This window comes from Diuraphis noxia, unplaced genomic scaffold, assembly GCF_037042655.1.
Source record: "Diuraphis noxia isolate RWA-SAM2 unplaced genomic scaffold, SU_Dnox_SAM2 contig0002, whole genome shotgun sequence".
Classification (NCBI taxonomy): Eukaryota; Metazoa; Arthropoda; class Insecta; order Hemiptera; family Aphididae; genus Diuraphis; species Diuraphis noxia.
In genome coordinates this window covers 5,118,482-5,139,240 of record NW_028301712.1, presented here as the reverse complement: position 1 = coordinate 5,139,240, position 20,759 = coordinate 5,118,482, and the positions used below count along the sequence as shown (strand labels likewise).

The window sequence follows — 20,759 nt, the reverse complement described above, 5'->3', positions numbered from 1 at the left end:
CGAAGAACCGTACCGTCAAACGTCGGGTATAATAATATAATATATATAATATTATATGTAATGTATGTCAAAGCGTACACGAAGCTGTGATAGTGAAACTAGTCATTAACGCAATATTTTTAATCACGCGGAGTTGGAGGTCAAGGACCCGACACCTTTGTATATCATCATCCTTATAATTCAGCCCCAGTGGTCCACTTTCTAAGACAAATGAGGTGGTGAAGCGGATGACCGGACGGTATCGGTATTTACATTATTTGACATCTGTGTTAGCCATCACGTTATAAATATTAGGTATTTACATAATATGTATTCAGAATTTAATATTAGTTATTATTAAATTATTTTCTAATTTGAGCGCCCACCGTTTATACGCTATTATTATTTATTGTTATTTATATCTACATTGGTTTATATATTATATAGTTGTAGCATTACGGTGCATTAAAAAGATCAGTGTATACCTATGTGTATAATTAGGCACCCACCTTTTGCAGGTCATGTTAAAGATATTTATTATTGAGATAGTGTCTGGATAATATTTTAATTATATTTATACCACCATCTTTGGTCAACCACTATCCCCGTAGGAACCTTGTGGTACATTTCTGGTAGCGTGATTAATTATTACATTTATCTCCATAGATTTGGCATCACACCTTAAAATAATATTAACATTGCCTTCTTTGACAATTTCATGTTTAAATTGTACTAGATAAATCATATTTTTAATCTTTTCTATTAAATAAATCAAAAATATTCAAAATAATATAGTTTCAAAAAAAAAACATATAATTTTAAAACATTGAATATTGATAATTGCATAATGTTATCACAATGTAATACAGCTAGCCAATGAGAGCGCTCGATTTCCTGTGGGTCTCTTGCAATGTATGGTATGCTTATATGCTTCCCGTAGGAACCTCGAGGTACATTTCTGGTAGCAGAGCGTGGTTACTTATTTTATTACGTTTATCTCGTGTTATAATAAATCTTGTATACATGGTTAGGTTTTGTCCCTTGAGGATTTACCCATTGCGAATTGCGATATCTCACGAAATAATGGTTATATCGAAATTCTAGTTAAGTAATAACTAATAAGACTCACAGGCAGGGGCGGATCCAGCCAAAAATAACGGGGTGGGCAGTAGTATTTCATAGACGTAAATATAGAGGCTGTTTTCAAAAATTAATAATTTATATACACAATAAATTTTATATGGATATGCATTTTTTTAGAGAACGGTGGGGGGGGGGATCGGGGCGATCGCCCTCCCTGGATCCACCACTGCTCACAGGGATTAGAACTACAATTATTTCATATATTTTAATTTATTTTAATGTTTTGGTAAAAAAGTTAAATAATTTATTTAAAGAAAAATATATAAATGTATAATAATATAGGTAATGACAGCTATTAACGCTTTTGATTGACTAAACATTGAAAAATGGCTTGCAATTATTTCAACTTCCCAACTGTCGGCACTGAATTATTTTAGAGTGCAATAAATATGACTGATGACTATTATAGCTATTGCTTTATTTAACGCTATTTCAGGAATAACTCCTTAATAAATAAAAATATATTTATTTTCTTCTTTCAATCAACTTGATGGAAATTCACCGTATATATTAGCATTAATTTAACCCCACACGATCTTATTCCGCAAATGTATTATAAAATAATATGGTAAAACAAAATGATATGTGAATGAGACAAAGAAATATTAACATTACCTGTATTATATAATATATGTTTATTGTTAATTGTTATTATAATTAAGACGGTCGTTAATTATTAATAATTTATATTACAATGTTAACTTGACGATCGCGTGTCACGCCATTGTATCGACAATAACGTAATAATATGTTGAACACATTTTCCGGGATGAACTGCAAAGGGTTGTTGGCGTGGCGTATGGGTTCACGTAGTTCAAAGGATCGACTCTCGGTTAGGTTACACTGTGAAAACAACGGTTGTGGTCTTTTTAATTATGAATTTCATATAACGCCCATAATAATCAACGTATACCTAATACATATAGCTTAATTATACTAAAGTCAATATTATATGACTGCATAGCAATTATTTTTAGGAACTTAATTAGGTAGCCAAATATTATCATTAAAATAATTACAATCAGAAATGTACTTAAGGCAATTAGTGAGATTATTGAGAATTAAAGATTAAAAGTTGATAGAAATAACAAATAGCAAAATACGACATTTTTATTAATCATGATTATTTGTGTTGACTTCATGTTTTGTGAACAAAAATATTTTGAAAATCGTTAATATGTTCCGAACAAATTTGCAGTTTGATTTTCCGTTTCACAATTTAATCAAATTTTATTACATTTAAAATAAACATACCAATTAGAATTATTAATTAGTCTTAATTTTGTTGAACCATACGTGTTCATAGACTTTGATAATAATAGTTCCCAGAAACTATAATATATTTACAAAACCGTAGAGATGAAAAATATGAGCTAAAAAAATTAAGTTATAGGGCCAAAAAGAATTTTCATTCATAGTTTTAGATTCTAAGCGGAACGATGAATGTATATTGATTTTAGTTTGATAGGAAATAGGAAATATTAAAAATACATTGGCACGTTTTTTTATAACCGTTTTAAGTTCAATTTTTTACAAAATATATTTTAATTGAAAATTTACAAATTATTTAATTGTTAAAAATGTATTAAACATTTAAGTTTAATAGCTAAAGATTGAAAATTTAAAACAAGGTTCCATGTAAGTAGTTAATTCTGCGGCAAAAAAAATCTAAAAACTATACAAACACAGTTTTTATAGTTTTTTTCAGTTCAAATTTGAATGAAATCACATATTAAATAACCAAGAACAACACTTTTAGTTATATTATTGCAGTTATTTAAAAATTTTATTCGTGGGTACTTAAAATTTCTAGAGTATATTTTTGTAATGACTTGTAATAATACTTAATTTCTAAATTGTATAATATACCTACTATGAAATATGAATGACTAAGTGAGTCCGGGTACATAATTGATAATATATTAATCCAATTTAATTTATTTGGAATTTATTTTATGGGTAACCTACATTTTTTTTTTTTTTTTTTTGAAATAATAGCAATATAATTAGGATAATACCTACCTAGTAATAGTACCTAACCGTTTCCACTCAAAATCGCTTTTCGTATACAATGATAATATTATATATATATATTATTGAATTCAAATTAAATACCATCCAATGCAGTAACGAAGTAAAAAAACGTGTTTTCAGCTTCATATTTATAAAGGGTATAGTTTTAAAAATGTAATAAACAATAAATAAAATCAAACCTTTAGTCTGTAATAGCTGAAAAATTAAATCATATATTTTTCTTTTTTTTTTTTAAACTAATCCATTTATTACATAAATATAAATATTAGATAATAAACAAAGAGATTATCTATTATATGTATAATTTAATTTTAAGTTATGAGTTTTTTATAAATATTATTGAAAAAGAACATTTAGAATAAAATTTACATCAATACTATAGTAATTATTGTTGATTAATTTGTAAAAAACTATCAAAAAAATTTCGCAAAACAAAAAATGTGCGCCTTAAAATATCTTAATATAATTTTTATATTGTAGTTTTTACATTGCCATATTCGAATCTTCAGTAAAGCTCGTCGGCTATATCACCAATATTCTCGTATCATGAAATGCAATATTAATTGTGTAATTAATGAATTTTGCGTTTTAATATTAATTTTCAGTTATGGTGGCTATTTTACCTATATAATGCTTACTAAGATAAAATGATTATTGAAAAATGATGGCAATACTACGCAATTGTTTTAGCGAAAAAATACTATTGAATGGCGATCTGCAGGTGTTGGCGTTTAACCGAGTGATGAACGTGATTAATGAGTGATTAGGTAAGTACGATAATAATATTATAACAATAATTGTTAACATTATATTCACATAATATAATATGTATTATCTGTTTAGCATATACCTAGTACAGTTGTATAGTATATATAAGCATAGGTATATAGGGACATCGGGTATGGTTGGGCTTAATTTTGCACGTCATAATCACGTGCGCGTTTATTATTACTTATATTAAAATAGCAATATAATTAGGTATTGTATCGTTGGTTGGACACAACCTAGAGGCTGGCGAGCTTGAGCGCAGTTATTGTACAACTAAATAATTGTAATTGTTTTTGTTTGTTGTGCAATAAACGATGGTAGCAAGAGGGGATCAATGCTAACAGCAGTCCCCTTCCTGGTTCTCGATTCCACGGAAAAAAGGTATTTTTTCGTTAATAACTCAGCTTATGATCGAATATTTTGTCACCTCCATTGATACGAATGGCCCTAAATGTTTGTTTTCGGACAAACATTTGCATGTACCTACGATGGAAAACCAACAAGAAAAAATAATATAATTACCAATATGAATAATATTTACATGGGGACCAAAATGATAAAATTGTAAATTGTGCATACGCATTATATAATATTATATATTTTGTTAATAATAAAGTAATGAACAAAAATCATTTTATTATGATGATATTTTCATTTTATAATATTTACATAATACGTGTATTAAATATTAATGTCCCAAAGTACTACATTAGTGCATATAATAATATATAAATCCGTATTTCCATGTAAATTACTTACCTACTTTTACTTATAGCATACACTTTAATCCTTTTGCTGAACTTCAGTTGGAAACTAAAATTATTAAGTACCTTAAACTTTTCATATACGAATATGATTAATTAAAATATGATAAAATGATTTAAACATAGGATAGATTAAGTTGATTATTATACAGCATACCTATTAACATATTTATATGCATATTTTGTAATAGCGATTAATCACCTAATATTATTGAAACAATAAGTAATATTTAAAATATTATATTTCAATGGAATAATATTATAGTATTATACTGCCAAAAGAATTTTTTTTACAGATCAAAATAATATTGGCACATATTATGGCCATTAGTTTAAAAACATTATTTTATAAGTCTTGTTATTATTCCGTTGTGAAAATGATATAATATTATGGGCGTCGCCTATCACCGTACAAATGATTGAAAAACGCATATATGAGACAAAACCATAGCAGCATAATATGAGCATACTCATCAGTAATCATCTTTTATCAGTTTTTTGAATGTTATCATCCGTATGATTTATCGAATTGCGTTATTTATTGTTGTAGATAACATATATTACGAAAAAAAATATTTATGGGTATTTATTAAAATTAAATTATATATCTAAGCAGTATGCATGTAGTCTTGTTATGAGATTTAATGACCTATCTGTTTGATATCGAGTCATTTTCGTACCTACTTGATATTTTAGGATATAGGTAATATTCGTTTAATTAAATGCATCATACTGTATCGAATCTCTTTTGTATTCGGTATTGGAACGCTTCAAATATCACCATTATTTAAGTGTAAATAGTAATATCATACTAATTAACTTATTCATATTTATTCCTCATCATTGTGAGCCACGACAGAGGCAATTTGAATTTACTCGAACATATTATGTTGTATATTCAATGTGCCGTTTTAAAAATAAATGTGTATTTATTAAATGTATTATTATATTTTATCCACTGTCTGTGTACAGTATTTGTACGTATAATAACACACACAGCTCTGTCATTACTTTAATTTAAAACCATCATGCTTGTTGTTTGTTCACAAAAATTAAATGAAAGCTTGCCGTCTTAAAATTCAACCCTTGACACGGGTTTTGTTTTCGAAAGAAATTTCGTTTTAAAATTAACTACAAACTAAAATACTATAATAATCTGAAAGGAAATGAAAATAAGAGATTTAGAAATATTGTGAAGAATAGAGAAGTATGTGTTTTGAAATGCTGTTGAAGGGCAATTAACACTATAATTAAGTGTGTTGTGATAGTGTGATATTATATTGACTTACAGTGTTGTTGAAACTTGAGAGACTATCGATAAAGGAGCCATTTGAAAGATTGAGCCTGATGCGGAAACGCGAAAAAAAATGATTGATTTTCTATTGTTCTTGATTGATAAATAGTTTGAAGTAACAATAATAATATTAATTGGCAATATCTTCCTCTGACTCACGCCATCTTTCTATGAGCTCATTTCATGGCATAAAACAGTCCACTACACGCATATCCTGAATCATTGATACTGGTAGTCAAAACACTCACACCAAACTTAATAAAATAAAACCAACCATCCTCCCATGGCCAACCTTCACACTATCCAGGCGATAAGAAGTTATCATAAGCCGACTCCGAATAAGACACATATGGCTGACCTACAAACACCTAATGACCAGAATGGAACCTAACCAATGTCTCACACGTGGAGAAATAATCATAGTCAAACACATTATTTCCTACTGCTGAATCTACACGGACATCCGATTCAATCTCCAAATTTATGACAACCTAAATGAAGCACTTGGTCCTGATCCAACCAACATTGAAAAAAATTTGAAATATTTGGAACCTACCAATTTATATAATCTCATATGATATTTTACCAATTTAAAACATGTTAACCCTTTTTTTTCATAGCCAATAATCTATGTTGTTGTGATTCATTTAAATAAATAATAATAATCATAATTTTTTTATATTAATACATTGACGAATAAATTATCTAATAAATAACATATAAAAATAATTTATTATTATTCATAAGTTCATAATATTCATTTATACACATATATGTCCAAGTATAATATATTTAAACATTTTTTTCCCGCAATGTGGTATACATTCATAGTAATTATTTTGTAAATGAAATAAATGCAAAATAAGTTTTTTTTTAAACTTATATACTCGTAGATTTGTGAAATTACTTTTTCTGACTATTTCTGAAACAAACCAAGATACGATACTGATATAATATTATAGTATCACACAAATTATTTTTAGAGTGAAACTTCTTTACATAAGTTACAAAAAAAAATGATTAGGCTTTACGCATGGAACAGACGATAATGATCCAGACATAATAATAAGTGCACCTGACTGTAAACCACCAAATTTACAATATCGATCATCCCCGTGTCGTTATTTATATCGATGGTGATCAGTTGATGGTTTCTGATTCTTTGGCTATATTAATTATATTATACTGCTTGAGCACCCACTGGACAGCTGTTTCGATAGGGTTACTAGAATCTGATACCACTGCAGTGACGATGTCTACCAACTGCATCTCTTCGACGGTCGTGTCGATATCTTCGCAAGAGTCGGAAATCACCACAATGATGACTTCTCCGAGTATCTCATTGACGATCATTTAGACGTCTTCAGAATGTTCAACATAATGCGTCTTATAGCAGTGGCATGTATTACGATTACCAATGTAAAAAAAAGTGAGGAATTATTTAAAAACTAATTTTTTACTCCAAGTAAATCCTTCATACAATAATAAACATAGATTTTCCTATAAAACCCGTGTTTATTTCAAGTTCAGCTAAGCCAACAATTGTTTCTATTTTTCTATTTTTTGTTATGTACTCAAAAATTTAGACGGAAATAGCCAAAAATAATGTATGCTTGTGTATGAGAAAAAAATAGAAGATTTTTTTTGGTTTTTAAAAAATTGTAGCGCTCTGCGATCAATTTAAAGTTTTATAAGTGTTCCGTAGTTTGAAAAAGGTTAGGAAACACTGATATATACCATAAGTATATAATTTGTGGGTATCATATTATGACAATAGTACATAGAAATATTATAACGTTTTTATTGATTATATTTACATGGGAATTATTTGTATTCACAGCAACCATTTTATGACAATGGAGATCAACACTTAATTTGATAAAGAGAAAAACATTTTATGGTTAAATTAAAAAAAAAAAAAATGTACAATAGTTAATGTTGTGGTTATAATAGGTACTTACTATACCTATGCATCTTTATTCATTACTTTATTAACCGTACTTATTTGATATAATACCTAGTCAACATCACAATTTTATATAACTTTCAGCCGATTCTCTTTATTTCTTTCTCGGTGGTAGGCTATAATAAACGACTTTTCAAAAAATGTCATCAGCATGATGTCAGTATCTTATTCTAAATGGGCATTTTATCACGTAACGTAAGCTAAGGATAAACTGTATATACGATATATTAGGCATAAATAATAATGGCCGATGCGTTTTTTACCATACAGAGGTATATTTTTTTTCGCTTCCTAATTTCGATCGGAATATCATAATAATTATTATAATCATGTCGCTGCTGTCCTACGTCAAGGTGAGCGAAGCGATACGAGTGTCTATAATGATGATGATAGCTTTAACGCCCACGGTATTTACACAAAGCTTCCTATGTGTATTTTACTTTTCAAACGTTTCCGTTATTTACAATAATATTTTTTTTTCTGGTCTAAGCCATCCACGAATTGAATGATATTATAGAACCTTTTAAAAATCATTACTTTTGCGGCGTTGTAATACGTCACTATATCGTACAACCTCATTTATAGTGTTGAATTTTCGGTACGTTTGTGTGGCAAGTAAAAATCATCACGTTCGCCGTGACAATAATAACGCGTGCGGGACGTCGTGTGCAGTATTATGAACGTCTTTAATAATAATAATAATATTCAATTTTATGTTATTCGTTTCACAATGAATGTATAATATTCGCGACGCAATTCGTCGGGCGTGCCACCTTTTTATGTTTCATAATAAATACGTATCATGTATTTGGCCGTTAATAATAAAATATAATACAAAAGTAATGCAATACTGCAATATCGTTCGTAGCGTGTGTGAAAAAGAGATGGAAAGGATTAATGGAATTTACAAAAATATATATAAATTTATTAATATATCTTAAGCCTTTTGGTCCTGTAGTATTGACTGTAGAGTATAGGGTTCTATAATATAGGTACCTACCTAATAAACTCATTTCGATGCAATCAATTTTTCACCTTTAATGGCCCTCCAATATTATTAATATAATTATCTGCATGTTGAATAATATTTTGCGTTCATTTAAAAGTTAAGTGTTAAAAATAAGATTGAAATGTTGTTAAAAATAATAAAAATAATATTATTGTTTTTCAATTTTTGGATTGTATTAAAATAATTTTTACTAAAATAATTTACGTAGAATTTGTTTTATTTTGTTCATTGTTTGAGTAAATATTGCAAGTTAGTTCTCTCATTAAATATTGTAGTGGCCGTTCACCTTTAAAACAAACATGCCCTTTGCCTTGTTAGTATCTACTGAACTAACAAAATCGTCTTTACCTCACGTCAATTATTTTGTTTATTATTGTTTAATATTTTATATTTTTATCACTTATTCAAGATTTGCCTAATTGTAAATAAAGAATAGCATTGCAGCAGTAAAACAGCCCTCAGTATTGCAGTGATGTCATATTTACGTACGTACCAACCCCCTCCCTAAATTGAAATTTTTTTAAAAACGTTGTTAATTATTTAGCATTTATTTATTAAATTATATTTTTTTGTAATTTTTATGCTTTTGGTCTAAGAGTGGAATCGAAAATAATGGCGGTGATGTAAACACGGGTCGTAAGCGTATAAAATATATTTATTTGCACATTTTTCATGAACAAACTTGGAATGGTTAGCATATGAAATTAACGTATATATTTGCACTACTTTTCCCAGAAAATCTTTTGTTATCAGTTGTTTACAATAACATACCTTTACATGTAACTACTCTTTTTTTTGCACGTGTCAGTGATAATAACATGCTTACATATTCATATAGGTTACGTACCTGCGGTAAATTAAGTTTTGAATATCTCAGCATCTCAATACGTCATGGTTTTAACAAATTTGTATAAAAAATATTGTTGTCTATGACACGTCACACGTGCACGTAATATTATATGCCATAAAGTACGTGTTCTGCATTTATATTTAGACCACAATACTGAATACAACATAATATTGTCTTGTATATTATAATAATAATATAATATTCAGTACTTGACTTGGAAAAATAAAGTAGATAAATTCAATTAACAATATCAAAGCTAGATTTTTGCTCACACCCCTCAGTAACGCAAAACAGATAATTCCATGTGACAATATAACAATTCTATCAACTAAAGCCTATAATAAGCACTATTGTAGTTCCGTCTTCCGACAATAAACTAAATTAAATTTTTTAATTAAGGCCATTTTATATTCCTAAAATTATTCCCTAACTATTTTATTACCTGTAACTAATTTCACATATATATATATATATATATATATATGGAAACATACAACTATTCATTTTTTGTGTTTCTATTTTGAATGAAAAATTTAAAAATTCGACTTTGAGCACATTATCGGGTACATGATTACAAATGCACCTAACCATGAGTTAGATATGCTGTGGATTGTCTACACACACATTGCATTTTATTAATATAACAGATATTTATTTATTACTTACAGGACTTAGATATTTATAATTTATCACCATGGACGTAGTACGCATGGGCCTATGCGGCCTACTGTCCCACAAAAACTTGAGTAGCTGCCCATCGGTATTTACTTTCACTTAAAACATTTAAATTGAAATGATAGTTTTAAATATTTTATAATTTTCCCTGAAATTCATCAAGGCTTCAAATATTAGCAGTGTAATGTTTATTGACAATCATTGTACTTCCATAAGTATGCCTACTTGTTTTTATCATTAAGAGGACGCTACACCCGCATGTGTTGTCTTCGTCGTACAAGTGCATAGCATATCAAATTTTACGCTCAGCAGATCACGTTTATCTCCATAAATTTAAAATTTAGAGTGAATTGACCTATCACCTATTATAAAAATTAAAGGCAAGATTATTACCGACGGCATCTCATAGGCTTTGAGTATTTTAAAATTGTAAATTATTTTTATATCTAAAAATACTCATAACTCGCTTTAAAATTAAAATATAATAAAAAGCCCATGATGCCCTCGGTAATAATCTTGCCTTTAATTTTTATAATAGGTCAATTCACTCTAAATTTTAAATTAACGGAGATAAACGTGATCTGCCGAGCGTAAAACTTGCCATGTTATGCACTTGTACGACGGAGACAACACATGCGGGTGTGGCGTCCTCTTAACATGTTTGTTTATAGACCAGCAGTTTTAATTGTTTTATCTTTTGTATATTGTAAAATAAAATGCCTGGTTACGAAGGAATCAAACATAAAAAGTTTTTTTTTTTTTTTATTGTTCTTTTTTCCTTTAATCCAACTTAGACCTAAAGTATTTTTGAAATCCTTTTTTCATTTTTTTTTCTACCCCAAAGATAATTATATCAATTATATTCATAAAGTATACAAATAAAAACGTATTATTATTATATATTATTATTATTTATTATTTATTATTTAAACGTCAAAAAAAATATTATTATGATATTATAATATTATCTTTTTATATTTAAAAAAAAATTAAAATTTTCATATTAAAATTTTTTTAAATTTTCTCAACTTTTCGAGGGGGGCTGCAGCCTCTTCAGCCCTCCCCAAGGCTAAAGCCATTGAATATCACATTAATATGATATACTATAGGGAGGCCATATTTAAAAAAATAAAATACAGGACAAAAATATATAGTAAGTATATTTATTTATTAATTTTTTTTTTTTTTTTTTTGAAAGAAATAAAGCTTCATCAACTTGGGTATTAGCCCAAAGTATTTATTGTTATTATTTTTGATTTTTAATCTGAATATCATCTGATATATTTATTATACAGTAATTAATATACTATTATACGTACGGTTTACGTCGCGTAACGCCGACAACAATGTGATGCAACAATAATTATGGTGAAAATAGAATATTTGTAATAAAATAAAAAAAATATAATTATTGTATTCAATTATATCTTACTAAAATATAGTGAAAAAACGATATTTTTATAAAATAAATTTCAAAAGTTATAAATTAACAGTAAATAAAGCAAAAAACGGGATTAATATGGGCCAGACTTGAAATTACGCGACAAAAAGCGTCCTGAAGGAAGTTTGTCAGGACGGGTGTCACCGGTTTCCGCCAAAAATGACCTTTCCGTTTTCCGCCCATGATAAATTATAGAATTTTAAAGTTTGGGAACCCTTACGTAAATATTTAATAATTTTTCAAATTTTATGAAGTAACTTTAATTTACACATTACACACATTTTATAGAGTTAAATAATATTATTTTCCTCTTAAAATACTAACAAAATTATTCTATTAAAATCAACAATAAACAAAAATGACACACAATTTAAACAATTTATAATCTAAAAGTCGATGACTGTAAAAGTTTTAAAGCATTTGATATAAAAGTGACTTATCTGGCAACATCAGCTTCATCATATTGTGAGGCAATTAAAAATATGTTGAACAAATGGTCAAATATCATATTTCATTACACACTTGTGCACTTGCACACCCTGAATTTACTATTTGCTATTGGCCTAGGCGTCACTGATACACGACCTTGTCGCCATTGGCCTTCAGTTTTTCATACCGATTCCGTCTCTGTCAATAAAAAGGTATAAACTAATCATTTTTATAATTTAGTCTTAATAATTTGTATAATATTATTGTTATTGTATAAAATGCATAAAAAAAAAAATATAAGTATCCATATTATTTACATTTTCATAAGTTAATCATAATAATATATATATATATATATATATATAAATTCAGTATAATACTAAATATAATAAATAATTTATATAAATATGGTCGTCATAAAATGCATTCAAAAAATATAAACATAAGTCAAACTGTCATATTACGAATAGTCAAAAAAACATCAATATTTACAAATTTGTAGTTGGATTGAATTTATAGGATATTTGTTTTACAAATTCCAATCGTGATATGATTGACCGGAACTGTGTTCATAATTTTTTTCTTTGGTAAAATCTCATATTATCTTTATTTATAAATAATATGATATTGACATATTGTATTTATTCGATTTGACACGGGACGGAATTGGTATATCTATTTAAAAAACCCCGGACGGAACTAAATAGTATATCTTTAAATTGTATTTTTATATTTGGGACGGGACTCGGATGTCGGATGCAGCCCATTTTTCCATTTTCGTATGGTATTGTACTATTGTCTCGTAAAGTCGTAAACGTATAATAATAATAATAATAAAGACGATATTATTATAAGTAATAATAATGTTGTAGATTTCTGGATAAAATTATTATTATCGTGTTGGTGTTGTGTGCGTTGGTGGCGTCGAGTCCTATCGCCGCTTGTACATGGGCTCCTGGTACACGTCGGACTCGTTATGTGGAAATCTCGTCGTCGGACGGTCGCCAGTCGCCACTGCCACTGCCACGCTGGTTCGGCTGACGGACGTTCCTCAACTGATCGGTACAGTACATACGATCCTGGTACACATCCGCGGTTCGTTCCGTGAATATTGCGTTGGGTACCGTACTTCCGCGTTTCCGCGCTTCCGGTTTTATCGTCCGATTGAATAGTTTTGTATTATTTTTATAGGTAATAATAACACGATATTTAAAGTAGCTAAGCGGATGTTATTATTTTATTTTAGTTGTTGTAATACCTATAATAATTCTACATCACGTCGTACGGTGGATATATCTCAGTTAACAGTGTTGTCATATTGTGTATCGATGTATTCCCGCTATAGGCAGTGATGTAAAATATTAAAGTTATAATCATTTCTGGGTGTGCACTTCTCCATATTAGAAGATAATAATAATATGTTATTACAAAATATTCAGTATTTTTTATTATTTTATTGACAGCACCAACATTTTATCGTTTTAACCACGGATTTAAAATTTTAAAAAATTTTCCATAAATTAAAACAATATTTTGGTATTATAAACCATTTGCCGCAATTGCCATCAACAACAAAGAAACCGTCTTAATTAATAAAACGTCATACGACGACGCGAAAAATCTCATAAATTAACGTACAAAATATAAATGGCAAAAAATATGGAACATACAAAACACAAAATTAAATGAAATAAAAAGAGACATACATCGTTGGACTAATCCTTACGGCTTACCTCAACCGTAAAGAAGATACGGTTCTCAACAGACTCCGTACTGGTCACACCAGAATTACTCACGGCTTCCTGATGACAAGAGAGGGTCCCCCCATCTGTCAAACCTGCGGAACCTTGTTAACAGTCAAACACCTAATAACCGACTGTTTAATGTTCAATCAAGAACGGGCCGAGCACAAGATATCCTACATCCTAGACGACTCACTGGGACCCAACCATAAAAAAAAACATTGATTTAATTAAGTTTATTAAACAAACAAAACTTTTCAATCTTATATAAAAAAAAAAAAATTATTATTATTATTATTAGCACTTAATTAGTATAATAACCTCTTTGTAACTAATGTCCTTTGTTGTCGATGTTATTTTTTGCGATCAATAAAAAAAAAAAAAAACCATCACAAATAACCAACTTTCTACAGCAGAGATAACAATAATATGGTCTTTAGACCAATTTTAATTTTAAGGGGAGGAATGGAATAAACTATAGGTTTAAAGTTTAAATTCGATGTTCGGATATTAAGAATAACTTGAAATTGTTTATCATAAAATAATAAATATAATACATTTGAATTAATAGGTAGAATGGACAGTTTTAACCACATAGGTATTGTACAATAAAATACACAAATGTATTAAAAAAGTAACAATTTCGACTTATTTTAAGTACTTAGTATTATACTTATGTACGAGTATAAATTATAGGGTACTCAATAATGCACATTATCCATTGATGATAAATAATAATAATGATAATATATTATATAAAATTATAAATTCTCGAGTATTATTACAGTGTAATACTGTTATATACTGTTTCTGTTTCACATGCTATTAAGCATAAGGTATAGGTATAGAAAATAATAAATAAACAAGTTAGGAAAGCTCACTAAGTGTCTAAGTGTATGCGACCATCCTAAATTCTCGTGTACAAAACGTATTATTGTAATACTATGCAGTACGTATACGTATCAGACAATGAACTGAAATATTAACAATAATTGTAAGTAATTAAATAATATCTTAATGCAAACAATCGTACGTATGTACATTGTACACTGTGCAGATAGCCGACTTCTTTAGTCCTTACGTAAAAAATAATGTCTCCAACAAAATAATGGCCGCCAATCGTTATCTAAGAGGTGACTGTTTACAAATTTAAATGATATGATAAGTGAAAAGATACTATTTTGGAGGGCTATAATATTTTATTTAAAAAGACTTGAGAATATTTTTTTTCTGAATAATATTTATCTGAAACTATTTGGTTGGAGCTAAAATTCGGAATCTTTTATTATTTATATATACAATTTAATATTTTGGTATAATATTTTATTGCATTTGCATGTAATTACATAGAGCAATATGGTAATCGTCAGCTATTTATAACTATTGAGCATCTCAAACGCATATGAAACTTGATGAAGCTTTAAAAATAATAATAAGATAGACCTCATAAATTAGTTTTAATTGCATTACTTATACAGAAATATTTAAGCATAAGATTACAATTATTTGGTAAAATGTATTCTACAGATATTTTAAACCCAACAAGTGACAGTAATAAATTAATGAAACAAATTGTATTCATGAATCAATAAGTCAACCTACGAGATGTAGTTTAAAATACCTCTTATTTCTTTATTGTTATGTATAATAATTTCATTTTAATAAACCTAAGAAATGTAGTTATGTTTTATTAAGATTGTAATGATTAAATAAAGCACTTGATCATTTTTTTTTAAAATTATTATACTTTATTAGAAATTATATTCCTCGGTATACTGTATACTGGTATTTGTACCTATTACAATAAATTATTTTTTGACTCACACACATTTATCTTTGAAGCTAAGTATACCTATCTTCAAGAACATAGGCAAAATAATTTATGACAATTTTTCTTGGATAAACTACATAGTACATATATATTATATAAAAACTTAATTCCATTCCAGTATAAAATAATAATTATTGTTTTTAAAGTTAACATGTTTAAACAATTTATTATAACAACATTATTTAATTGCTTATCAATACTATAAAACATAAACATTCACCTTTTATATAAGGATGGTGGCCATTTTACTGGCGATTATAATAATACCGAAGTCGGCTATCTAGTATTTTTATATATCTGTGACAGTTTCCAACCATAATGGACAATAATTAACAACCCATCTCAATATCTGCAATCGTGACGATATGAACTGATAATGTGATAACTAAAGGACGGACATAACGAGGATATAATAATAAGGTATTCCAAACTTATATTTAGAAACCTAAGCTATTAAATTGCTTAAGATATGTACCTATAGAAGGGCCAAATCTCCACTTAATCACACTTTAATACGCCACTATGCTAAAACTATGGACATAATATTACATATTAATAAAGATTAATGAGAATATTTGAGACTGGTATTAAATAATAAAGAATGGCAGGGCCCGGTCCCTAATGATTTTTTCAGTTCCAGTTGAAATTCGATTTTTTTTTGAAAAAATAAACTTGGCACGGGTTTCGGTTTTGGTACCAGTAATATTAATGATAATACTATATTTTGTACGACTCGAACGGAAAACCTATAATATTGCCTATACTGAACTCCTTAAAGGCTTAAAAGTTGTCCGTTGGCCAATAATATTAGTCAATGTCCCAATACGGCAAAATTTTTTTACTATTATACTGGTGCGTGTTTTGATTATTATTTTATCATTTTTATTTGTACATCGCTCATCATCATCGGTCGATATCATCCAAAACTCGGTATATAAGACATAAACTATAAGGAAATAATCACGACGACAGGTTTTACCATAAACCTCCATATACTACTCGAAAAGAATTGTGAACAACAATATCAACCAAAAATATTACCGGTGGCGTAACAACATCTCACAGTGATGTAGGCTGTCTTGACGAAAAAGTTCAATAATCTATTAATATTACCCTACTACCACGCTCTACCGTGCGTACGAGTTATTGAGTAATCAAAAAACGCCCTCTATGTCGTCACGCTTTCCACACACTCATTTCATATCTTCTAGTTCAAAGGCCTATGAGTTTTAAAAGCCAACGGATGAATACAAATATTTATTAATTAAATAGCTTTATTTTGATAACCTCATATTTTACCGTTTTCAGGAACTTTTAGATTATAATATATAGAAATATAAAATTATAAATAAATTTCAACATCAACGAAATTGTATGAATCAAATAGGTAGTATTTCCTAAATAAATACAATAGTTAAAAAATAAATAAAATAGATAAAATTGGAACCGAAAAATTACAACAAAATATATTGGTTCCGGTTTGAGTATTTTCAAAATATTCAATTAAAATACTGGTATTTTTAATTTCAATTCCAAGAATGTAATAATTAATAACTTAGTTAAAGCTTATTCATTTAAGTCATGTGATTATTTTTTGTCATTTTTTGAAATCTCATTATTTCTGTTAAGGGATATTGATCCAGTCGTAAAAAAAATATTACAAATTCAAAAGGTATAAGCTATTTTTAAATATTTTATGAGAATTTTTGAACAGTAACTAGTTAAAATATAAATATATTTTTTTAAAGTTATTACTTTTAAAATTAATGAATTGCGAAAAAATTATATATTAAACGTTTTATACACATATTGAGAAATTGGACTGAAATTAGGTAGAAATTAAATGGTTACGCAAAAAATTAGGTACGAAAAAAGAAACTAATTTTTATTAATCCGCTCTTGTATAAATATATATAATTTATTATGTATATTATACTGTATAATAATTGTATTGTAAATTTACTTTTTAAATCATCTCCATAGTTACAACTTGTCTATCTCAGGGATTAGAATATTATTTCCTGCGATAATATCCGTTGATATAATATTCTCCGCAGGTAATTCTTTAACATAATGACGTCAGCCGACATCAATCTCGAGAATATTGTGCTATATGACTATTATTTGATGTCAGTATGACGTCATTATATCACGTTATGGTTTATATATTGTATACTTACTATACTTCATACATCATATAAGTATGAACTAAGAGGTTTAAGGTTAGTCTGCAACCTAAAATGTAGCTCGTTTTTAGAAAATGAACGTTGTAGGTAGTATCTGCAGATATTTAATTCCGCGTAAAGACGAGAGAAATAAATAAATAATAGAGCATACAACTAATTAATAGCTATAACATTGTTATTAAATTGTGTTTTCGAAATAATATTGTCTCGCAGAGAACATTATCGTTCAATATTTTATTGGCAAATCTCACTATATTATTACTGTTATTATTATTTAAAGTCTTCGAAGAGAATATGATATGTCACGTTATCTAATGGTTATTGATTTGTGATCATTGCTTCTTATGATATTTTCAAGAAGTACTTATAGTATAAATTTCAATATGTTGCGACGAAGCAAGACGATATAGTGTGAATCACACCACTCACACACACACGACTTTGTAGCGTCCAGGAAGTGGAGGGATAGATCTCCCGGAGACCTTTTTATTAATATTATAAGTTTTGATATTTGTTTATTGTATTAAAATTTTTTCTTATTTTTTTTCCTAAAAACATAAATTATTAAATATTGCAAATTTCCACAGATTATTTCTACACTACTATTTTCTTTAACATTGTTTTACACAAGTTTGTATGTTAAAGAAATAATAAGGTGGAGATAAATACGTATGCCTTTCGTTATATATGCTTTAAGCTGGAAGAAAATATTTGTGTCAATGGAATAAGTATTAAAAGTATTTATGCAAAGTAAATTTCTTTATAAAATTAAAAATATTTACATTTTTAGATGAATGACTTACTAGTAATCCTACCTTGGCTTTTATCAATCGCGAAGTTCGTTATAATAAAAATAGTTTAATGAATTTAATGTTCTCTAAAGCCTGAACAGTTCAAGTTAAAACGCCTGAACAGTTCAAGTTAAAACGTAGAAACATTTAATACTATGTCCTAAAATTTTTGAATAAAACTATAACTTTTTTTTTTGATTAAATGGTATATTAATGTTTGAAATATTAATTTAATACATATATGTAAATATTGTGTAATTTTATTATTTTAGAGTCATTTAAATGGCTTGGCTATTCATAAATATAACCGAAGTATTGGACAAACCAGCAAAAAAACTAAAAATAAGATATAAAAAAATAGATTCAATAATTTCATAATTTCTTATTTATAAGTTTATAAATATAGTTTGTAAGTCTGTATTTACAAAAATAAAAAAAATAAATTAAAAATGTATATTAAGTACATGTAGTAAAATGAAGATTTATATTTTTAATGATCATATGGTTTGAAAAAAGCTATATCTCCTCCACGACAAGATCATTTGACCGCCAATAAGTCTAATACACTACAGTCGTTCAAGTAGGTAGACAATAGTGTTGTTATTGCTACAGTTTTATAATTTCTGATTTATTTTCTCGCTAATACGAATAAGAATTGTTAATAATTATTCTCCGGAGGTTTGGTATAAAACCGTACAATTATTTGTCCTTGTACAAATTCGTTAGATAATTGGTAATTTGAAATTTAATTTATACATAAAATACGTGCTTATATACATACATATTATGTAGTTACGGTCACAGTTAAATATATTTTCAGCAATTTGGTTCTATATGAATATTATTATTTACCAACAACTTTTTTGAAGAAAAAAAAAACACTTATCAATTTGTTATTTAATACATCAAAAATACTAAATAGCATAGACCCTGCGTCCCAAAGGACGAATAAATAAGTGACATGCCATTTATATAAAAATTTGTTGTATCACACTTGTTTAAATGTGTCATAAATTGTATTGGTAGGACGCAATGTTATAATGTTTTAACATAATATTATATTTTATAAAAATACTACGGCGTCTGATATTCCTATGCAATTTTATTAAGACGTTATAGGTTGGAATTTTAAATTCCAGGCTATCATGGATGACACAATATAGTTAATATACTATTGATTTTCGTGAAATACTGAACTACCCTGGTTGACTTAGCAGCGCGCTAAGCCTTATCATGAAAAATGTGTGGTTAATCCTGATTTTATGAAACCATCTATATATTAATAAATAGCTATAAATAAATAATAAATACGTATCGTAGGTATAACTATAATATTGTATTACACTATTTAAACTTTAAAGGGCGCCACAACCGCATATGTGTGGTCTCTGTCTCACAAATTAATGTACAACATAACAAATATTCTATTTCGTGGGTCTACTATTGTATACTCATTCTGTGTTTATAGTATAACTACCAAAATTCCACAATGAACAGAGATGAACTTCATCTGTCTCTTAGCGTTTTTATTATATTTTGATTGCACGGAAAACAAAAAATCTTAGGTGTGTTCTTCAAACTGAAAACTTTAATGGTATAAGTATCTATATTATTCAGATGATAAAAACGCTAAGAAATAGATAAAGTTCACCACTACATGTCGTAGAATTTTGGTAATTCTAATATAAGTAAATACACAGAGTGTATGGCTGTTCCTCCATAAACAGTTTTTTATTGATACAATAATAAAGATATTTTGTGTTGACGCTATTGTAATAGCGATGTGGCATAATGTTATCTAAAAATTCATATTTATAAAAAAGTAAACTACCTGTTACTAATATATATTTTTTAACA

At 27.8% G+C, this 20,759-nt stretch overlaps 1 long non-coding RNA gene across 1 annotated transcript; it reads right to left on the bottom strand.

The window, feature by feature from the left end:
• Positions 1 to 3,953: 3,953 nt before the first annotated feature.
• On the bottom strand, positions 3,954 to 4,810 carry LOC149057964 (uncharacterized). Its single transcript, XR_016190540.1, has 2 exons — positions 4,684 to 4,810; positions 3,954 to 4,407 (listed from the first exon to the last, which is right to left on the bottom strand). It is a non-coding gene; the product is annotated as an uncharacterized LOC149057964 (long non-coding RNA).
• Positions 4,811 to 20,759: the final 15,949 nt, after the last annotated feature.